This window comes from Bubalus bubalis, chromosome 1 (assembly GCF_019923935.1).
Source record: "Bubalus bubalis isolate 160015118507 breed Murrah chromosome 1, NDDB_SH_1, whole genome shotgun sequence".
In the NCBI taxonomy this organism is placed as follows: Eukaryota; Metazoa; Chordata; class Mammalia; order Artiodactyla; family Bovidae; genus Bubalus; species Bubalus bubalis.
Window position 1 is genome coordinate 92,873,248 of NC_059157.1, and position 9,628 is coordinate 92,882,875.

A 9,628-nucleotide genomic window follows, 5' to 3' on the forward strand; every position below is an offset into this window, starting at 1 on the left:
GTTAATCAGCTATAAATTCTCCTTTTTCTCCTAACCTGCACTTTACTTGCACTCAGACTGATTATCCAGAAAGGTTATAGGGGAATATGAAATTTTCACAATACGTCTCTATAATCCCATTCTGTATTAATCATTAATAGCTAGCAGTCAAAGGGGAAATAGGATGGAATAGGCTGCATATCAATAACCTCAGATATGCAGGGGGCAGGAGGAGAAGGGGGTGGCAGAGGATGACATGATTGGATGGCATTGCTGACTCCATGGACATGAGTTGAAACAAACTCCAGGAGACAGTGAAGGACAGGGAAACATGGCGTGCCACAGTTCATGAGGTTGCTAAAAGTCAGACACGACTTAGTGACTGAACAACAACATGTCTTTTACAGGTATTCTGCCTTGTCCAACAGAAATATCTCTGACTTCTCTCCAGATCTGGGTAGTATCAAATTAGTGTCCTCCAATGAGACCTAGAGCCAGACATCCTATAATGTGAAGTCAAGTGGGCCTTAGAAAGCATCACTACGAACAAAGCTAGTGGAGATGATGGAATTCCAGTTGAGCTATTTCAAATCCTGAAAGATGATGCTGTGAAAGTGCTGCACTCAATATGCCAGCAAATTTGGAAAACTCAGCAGTAGCCACAGCACTGGAAAAGGTCAGTTTTCATTCCAATCCCGAAGAAAGGCAATGCAAAAGAATGCTCAAACTACCGCACAATTGCACTCATCTCACATGCTAGTAAAGTAATGCTCAAAATACTCCAAGCCAGGCTTCAGCAATACATGAACCGGGAACTTCCTGATGTTCAAGCTGGTTTTAGAAAAGGCAGAGGAACCAGAGATCAAATTGCCAACATCTGCTGGATCATGGAAAAGAGAGTTCCAGAAAAACATCTTTTTCTGCTTTATTGACTATGCCAAAGCCTTTGACTATGTGGATCACAATAAACTGTGGAAAATTCTGAAAGAGACGGGAATACCAGACCCCCTGACCTGCCTCTTGAGAAATCTGTATCTAGTTCAGGAAGCAACAGTTAGAACTGGACATGGAACAAAAGACTGGTTCCAAATAGGAAAAGGAGTATGTCAAGGCTGTATATTGTCACCCTGCTTATTTAACTTATATGCAGAGTACATCATGAGAAACTCTGGACTGCAAGAAACACAAGCTGGAATCAAGATTGCCGGGAGAAATATCAATACCCTTAGTTATGCAGATGACACCACCCTTAAGGCAGAAAGTGGAGAGGAACTCAAAAGCCTCTTGATGAAAGTGAAAGAGGAGAGTGAAAAAGTTGGCTTAAAGCTCAACATTCAGAAAACGAAGATCATGGCATCCAGTCCCATCACTTCACGGCAAATAGATGGGGAAACGGTGGAAACAGTGTCAGACTTTATTTTTCTGGGCTTCAAAATCACTGTAGATGGTGACTGCAGCCATGAAATTAAAAGACGCTTACTCCTTGGAAGGAAAGTTATGTCCCACCTAGATAACATATTCAAAAGCAGAGACGTTACTTTGCCAACAAAGGTCCGTCTAGTCAAGGCTATGGTTTTTCCTGTGGTCATGTATGGATGTGAGAGTTGGACTGCATATGAAGAAGGCTGAGCACTGATGAATTGATGCTTTTAAATTGTAGTGTTGGAGAAGACTCTTGAGAGTCCCTTGGACTGCAAGGAGATCCAACCAGTCCATTCTGAAGGAGATCAGCCCTGGGATTTCTTTGGAAGGAATGATGCTAAAGCTGAAACTCCAGTACTTTGGCCACCTCACGTGAAGAGTTGACTCATTGGAAAAGACTCTGATACTGGGAGGCATTGGGGGCAAGAGGAGAAGGGGACGATGGAGGATGAGATGACTGGATGGCATCACTGACTCGATGGACGTGAGTCTGAGTGAACTCTGGGGGTTGGTGATGGACAGGGAGGCCTGGCGTGCTGCGATTCATGGGGTCACGAAGAGTCGGACACGACCGAGTGACTGAATTGAATTGAACTGAATGAGTCCTAGTGTACTCTTCAGTATACCATAGTAGAAGTTAGCAGCAGCTTAGTCACTAAGTCATGTCTGACTCTTGTTACCTCACAGACTATAGCCTGCCAGGCACCTCTGTCCATGGGATTCTCCAGGCAAGAATAATGGAGTGGTTTGCCAATTCCTTCTCTAGGAGATCTTCCCAACCCAAGAATTGAAACCAGGTCTCTGTTTTGCAGGCAGATTCATATGCATTTCAGGCAGATTCAATGTACCATGAATTAATTTAAGTATCAGAGATTATAAATTATTTGTGTACAATAATCATAAAAAATGTTTATGATTTTTGAAGCTTAGTCAGTTCAGTCTCAGTCATGTCTGACTCTTGCAGCCTTATGGACTGCAGCACGCCAGGCTTCCCTGTCCACCACCAAAACATGGAGTTTGCTAAAGCTTATGTACATTGAGTCAGTGATGCCACCCAGCTATCTCATCCTCTGTTGTCCCCTTCTCCTCCTGCCTTTAATCTTTCCCAGCATCATGGTCTTTTCCACTGAGTCAGTTCTTCACATCACATGGCCTAAATATTGGAGCTTCAGCTTCAGTATCAGTCCTTCCAATGAATATTCAAGACTGATTTCCTTTAGCATGGACTAGTTTGATCTGTTTGCAGGGCAAGTGACTGTCAAGATTCTTCCCCAACACCACAGTTCAAAAGCATCAATTCTTCAGTGCTCAGCTATCTTTATGGTCCAACTCTCAAATCCACACATGACTACCTATGCTATGGAAAAAACATAGCTTTGACTAGACAGACCTTTGTCAGTAAAATAATGTCTCTGCTTTTTAATAAACTGTCTGGGTTAGTCATAGCTTTTCTTCCAAGAAGTAAGCGTCTTTTAATTTCATGGCTGCAGTCACCATCTGCAGTGATTTTGGAGCTCAGGAAAATAAAATCTCTCACTGTTTCCATTGTTTCCCCATGAATTTGCCATGAAGTGATGGGACCAGATGCCATGATCTTCATTTTTGAATGCTGAGTTTTAAGCCAGATTTTTCACTTTTATCTCTCTTTTTCATCAAGAGGCTTTTACTTCCTCTTCTCTTTCTGCCATAGGGTGGTGTCATCTGCATATATGAGGTTATTGATATTTCTCCCGGCAATCTTGATTCCACCTTGTGTTTCAACCAGCCCAGCATTTTGCATGATGTACTCTGGATATAAGTTAAATAAGCTGGGTGATGATATAGAGCCCTGACATAGTCCTTTCCCAGTTTTGAACCAGTCCATTGTTCCATGTCCAGTTCTAACTGTTGCCTCTTAACCTGTATATAGATTTTTCACGAGGCAGGTAAGGTGGTCTCATATTCCTTTCTCTTTAAGAATTTTCCACAGTTGTTGTGATCCACATATCAAAGGCTTTGGCCATATTCAATAAAGCAGAAGTAGATGTTTTCTTGGAATTCTCTTTCTTTTTCTGTGATCCAGTGGATGTTGGCAATTTGATCTCTGGTTCCACTGCCTTATCTAAATCAAACTTGAGTATCTGGAAGTTCATGGATCATGAGAACTGTTGATGCTTCACTTGGAGACTTTTCAGCATTACTTTGCTAGCATATGAGATGAGTACAATTGAAAGGTTGTTTGAAGATTCTTTGGCATTGATTTTCTTTGGGGTTGGCATGAAAACTGCCCTTTTCCAGTCCTGTGGCCACTGTTGAGTTTTCCAAATTTGCTAACATATTGAATATAGCAGAAATAGATGTTTTTCTGGAACTCACTTGCTTTTTCCATGATCCAGTGGATGTTGGCAATTTGATCTCTGGTTTCTCTGCCTTTTCTAAAACCAGCTTGAACATCTGGAAGTTCACAATTCACTTATTGCTGAATTTTGAGCATCACTTTACTAGCGTGTGAGATGAGTGCAATTGTGTGGTAGTTTGAGCATTCTTTGGTATTGCCTTTCTTTGGGATTGGAATGAAAACTGACCTTTTCCAGTCCTGTGTCCACTGCTGAGTTTTCCAAATTTGCTGGCATATTGAGTGCAGCACTTTCACAGCATCATCTTACAGGATTTGAAATAGCTCAACTGGAATTCCATCATCTCCACTAGCTTTGTTCGTAATGATGCTTCCTAAGGCCCACTTGACTTCATATTCCAGGATATCTGGCTCTAGGTGAGTGATCACAGCATTGTGATTATCTGGGTTGTGAAGATCTTTTTTGTACAGTTTTTCTCTGTATTCTTGCCACCTCTTCTTAATATCTTTTGCTTCTTTTAGGTCCCTACCATTTCTGTGCTTTATTGAGCCCACCTTTGCACAAAATGTTCCCTTGGTATCTCTAATTTTCTTGAAGAGATCTCTAGTCTTTCCCATTCTATTGTTTTCCTCTATTTCTTTGCATTGATCGCTGAGGAAGGCTTTCTTATCTCTCCTTCCTCTTCTTTGGAATTCTGCATTCAGATGCTTATATCTTTCCTTTTCTCCTTTGTGTTTCACTTCCCTTCTTTTCACAGCTATTTATAAGGCCTCCTCAGACAGCCATTTAGGTTTTTTGCATTTCTTTTTCTTGGGGATGGTCTTGATTCCTGTATCCTGTACAATGTCATGAACTCCATCCATAGTTCATCAAGCACTCTGTCTAACAGATCTAGTCCCTTAAATCTATTTCTCACTTCTACTTTATAGTCATAAGAGATTCGATTTAGGTCATACTCAGATGGTCTAGTGGTTTTCTGCTCTTTCTTCAATTCAATTCTGAATTTGGCAATAAGAAGTTCATGATCAGAGCCACAGTCAGATCCCAGTCTTGTTTTTGCTGACTGTATATAACTTTCCCATCTTTGGCTGCAAAAAATTAATCAGTCTGATTTTGGTGTTGACCATCTGGTGATGTCCATGTGTAGAGTCTTCTCTTGTGTTGTTGGAAGAGGGTGTTTGCTATGACCAGTGGTTTCTTTTGGCAGAACTCTATTAGCCTTTGCCCTGCTTCATTCTGTATTCCAAGGCCAAATTTGCCTGTTACTCCAGGTGTTTCTTGACTTCCTACTTTTGCATTCCAGTCCCCTATAATGAAAAGGACATCTTTTTTGGGTGTTAGTTTTAAAAGGTCTTGTAGGACTTGATAGAACTGTTCAACTTCAGCTTCTTCAGGGTCACTGGTTGGGGCATAGATTGGATTACCATGATATTGAATAGTTTGCCTTGGAGATGAACAGAGATCATTCTGTCATTTTTGAGATTGACTATGCCAAAGCCTTTGACTGTGTGGATCACAATAAACTGTGGAAAATTCTGAGAGAGATGGGAATACCAGACCACCTGACCTGCCTCGTGAGAAATCTGTATGCAGGTCAGGAAGCAAGTTAGAACTGGACATGGAACAACAGACTGGTTCCAAATAGGAAAAGGAGTACATCAAGGCTGCATACTGTTACCCTGCTTATTTAACTTATATGCAGAGTACATCATGAGAAATGCTGGACTGAAAGAAACACAAGCTGGAATCAAGACTTCGGGAGAAATATAAATAACCTCAGATATGCAGATGAGACCAGCCTTATGGCAGAAAGTGAAGAAGAACTAAAGAGTCTCTTGATGAAAGTGAAAGTGGAGAGTGAAAAAGTTGGCTTAAAGCTCAACATTCAGAAAACGAAGATCATGGCATCTGGTCCTATCTCTTCATGGCATATAGATGGGGAAACAGTGGAAATAGTGGCTGACTTTATTTTTCTGGGCTCCAAAATCACTACAGACGGTGACTGCAGCCATGAAATTAAAAGACGCTTACTCCTTGGAAGGAAAGTTATGAACAACCTAGACAACATGTTAAAAAGCAGAGACATTACTTTGCCAACAAAGGTCCATCTAGTCAAGGCTGTGGTTTTTCCACTGGTCATGTATGGATGTGAGAGTTGGACTGTGAAGAAAGCTGAGTCCCAAAAAATTGATGCTTTTGAATGTGGTGTTGGAGAAGACTCTTGAGAGTCCCTTGGACTGCAAGGAGATCCAACCAGTCCATTCTGAAGGAGATCAGCCCTAGGTGTTCTTTGGAAGGAATGATGCTAAAGCTGAAACTCCAGTACTTTGGCCACCTCATGCGAAGTGTTGACTCATTGGAAAAGACTCTGATGCTGGGAGGGATTGGGGGCAGGAGGAGAAGGGGACGACAGAGGATGAGGTGGCTGGATGGCATCACTGACTCGATGGACGTGAGTCTGAGTGAACTCCGGGGGTTGGTGATGGACAGGGAGGCCTGGTGTGCTGCGATCCATGGGGTTGCAAAGAGTCGGACATGACTGAGCGACTGAACTGAACTGAATTGAAAGCCATTTAAAATTGATCGACTTCAATTCATCTATCAACTCCCACATAACTTCAGTTCATATTGACCTCTCTTAATTTTCCAAAATCTAAATTGGTTGCATCATGAGTGTTGACACTAGATTACATTCAGTTCAGCACTATGTGTCATTTCATACTGCTGGCTTATATTGCTGATAGAAGGAAAGGAAGAAATGGAGGTAAAAATTTCTTATGAAGAAAGATAAGTAGATAATGTTGATGCTGACAATGATTTCTTTAACCTATGACACTTTTCTGGTAGGTCAGTTGTAAAGAATCTTCCTGCAATGTAGGAGACCCAGTTTGGATACCTGTGTTGGGAAGATCCCCTGCAGGAATGTATGAGAACCCACTCTAGTATTCTTGCCTGGAGAATTCCATGGACAGAGGAGCCTGGTGGGGGCAGTGCAGAGGGTCACACAGAGTTGGACACAACTGAGTGACTTAGCAGCAGCAGAGGGATTCTGAACAACAACTGAGAGACCCAGTACATAGTAGATATTGAATAAACCTATGTGTCTTGTGAATAACTAATTAATTCATAAATAAACAGAGAGAGTACAGTAATATAATTGCCTAAATTCCCAAATTTTATTTAACTTATCCTTGTGGCACAGGTTAAAATACATTGTATGTTCTTTTTCTCTCTGATTACTGTGAAAAGAGGTGAGTGATTTGCCACTGATGGTTAAATATTGATTTTTATCTTAAAAAAAAAAAAACAAGCATTGATATCATATTGAATTTGTGATTTTAAAGTATTTAAACCTATTATTATACTCTATGAAACAACCCCAAATCACCCTACTGCACATCTAAAACTAACACAATATTGCAAATCAACTGTACTTAAATTTAAAAAACATATTATGTCACTTGTAATCAGACATAAGAACAAGTAAATATTGACTTAATTTCTCTTAAAAGAATCCACTTGTGATTTTTTGTTTGTTTTTCCATACAATTAAACAGAAAAATTATAAATTCAATTTATATTTGACAGTTTATTTATCCCATGGTTACTGTTAGAATTAGGAAAGCCATTTTTATAAGTTCAATGACACTGTTAGTAAGCTATGATCACAATCAGGTCTCATTTTGAAAACTCTGTTTCTATGGAAACAGTGAGTATCATTATTTATTACAGTCTGATTCTAGTAAAGAAAATTAACCACACATCTGCTGAAAATTGTTTTTGGGAAGAAATTTTGATTTTCATTAGTAGTTATCAGTAGACAAAATCACTAGAGAAGATTCTGGTTTGGAATTATGATTTGGTATATGTGCTGCTGAAGCGAGCACTGGGATTATGATTTGGGATTGCACAGAGAAGTTCGGTTGAACCTGACAAGTCTTAAGAAAGTGCCCAATGTATTCCAGAGTCTTAGGCAATTTTCTTTCCTGTAAAAACAATGTTCTTTGCTATTCTTTACTCAAGAAGAGATAATTGATTTCAGTGTCTATTTCTCTAGAAAGGTTAAGAGAGAAATTCTCCAGGAGGAAAATCTTCCAGTTCCTTGATAGATGTTTTCTTTTTCGTGCTATCTCCTTACTGTCTACACAAAGCTGCAAATATTGTGGTGGTGGTTTAGTTGCTAAGTCATGTCCAACTCTTGCAAACCCATGGACTGGGAACCTACCAGGCTCCTCTGTCCATGGATTCTCCAGGCAAGAATACTGGAGTGGGTTGCCATTTCCTTCTCCAGGGGATCTTTTTGACCCAGGAATCGAACCCAGGTTTCCTTTTGCAGGCAGATTCTTTACCGACTGAGCTACAAGGGCAGCCCTGAGCTACGAGGGAAGCAAATATTGAAGTGGACTTAAATCCCCACTGAGGGCCAACAGTCTGACCATTTACCAGCAGATTTATTAGAGTTGTGGAGACATTTTAGCCTGGCAAATTCTGGGCTTGCTATAAGTACCACATATTTCTTGGACGTTTTCATGAATTGATACTGTGACTGAACCTCTTAGCCATAATTTCAGTGTCCAGTCTCCTCTTCACACTTAAAGATAAGATACTGCTTTCATGAGGAGTGATGTAACCAACTGAAAGTATATTTCTAGGTCTCTGTTTGAGACAGGGGTAGGCATGTGACTAATGCTTTGGCTCAGTCAGTGCTTTTTACATGATAAAAAGTGATGCAGTGGGGCTTCCAGCAAAGCCCCCAAATTTAGGTTGCTTCAACCAGCAATTTCCTTTCTGTCTGTACTCATTTCATCTTCCTCTACTTGCAGTGAGAATATGATGGGACAGGGTGAAACGTCATCCACTGCAAATATGAGGAAACTGCACAGAAAGGCACATATGCTATAGGTGGGGAGACAAAGAAGGAGGAGGATTTGGGGACACTCTTGACATTGCAGACTTCCCTGGTGGCTCAGACGGTAAAGTGTCTGTCTAAAATGCAGAAGACCCGGGTTCAATCCCTGGGTAGGGAAGATCCCCTGGAGAAGGAAATGGCAACCCACTCCAGTATTCTTGCCTGGAAAATCCCACGGATGGAGGAGCCTGGTAGGCTACAGTTCAGGGGTCGCAAAGAGTCAGACATGACTGAGTGACTTCACTCACTCACTCACTTGACATTGCAGAACCTCTGTACCACCCCTAATCTACTATATCCTGTCTTCATTTTACATGGGGGAAAAATGAACATCAGTGTTTTAATCAACTGTGATTTTAGGTCTCTCTTAGCAGCACATAAACATATTTTTCACTGACTTTCATTACATAAAATAAAATGTAGATTATACATTCCCTTTTGTTACTCTGTACTGTTTTGCTTTCTGAAGTTTCTTCAGACTGTATTGTCACATGGCACATAGCTTGGTATAGTCTTCATTTGCTCAGTACTGTTTTTACTGAATATCAGAAGAGTAATATCTCTATTATTTTTCATGATATTTACCAGAAATAAAATACATGTCATTAGAGAAGAGTTATACCTAGAGAATCCCCATGTACATAGGAGCCTGGAAGCCTGCAGTTCATGGGGTCACAAAGAGTTGGACACAACTGAGCAACTAAACACAGCACACAGCACAGAGAAGGGGAAGGGAGACAGGGAGAGAGGAGAGGAATATTGAGAGAATAGGCCATGAAACAGTTGTTACTAAAAATTCAACCTGGGGGAGAAAGTTATCAGTTAGGAGGCCATGATTTTGTTTGGAGTTGTACCAAGTTACTTCCTTATTTTCCAGCTTTATAAAGTGAGTTGAAATAGGTTATCTGAGACAAATTTAGATCAAGAAGCAAAGTTTTATAATTTATTATCCTAGATAATATACTGTTTAGGTTTCACATCT

The 9,628-nt window shown here is 40.5% G+C and overlaps 1 non-coding gene across 1 annotated transcript; it reads left to right on the forward strand.

The window, feature by feature from the left end:
* Nucleotides 1–8,692: 8,692 nt before the first annotated feature.
* Nucleotides 8,693–8,764, forward strand: TRNAF-AAA. Its single transcript has one exon. It is a non-coding gene; the product is annotated as a tRNA-Phe (tRNA).
* Nucleotides 8,765–9,628: the final 864 nt, after the last annotated feature.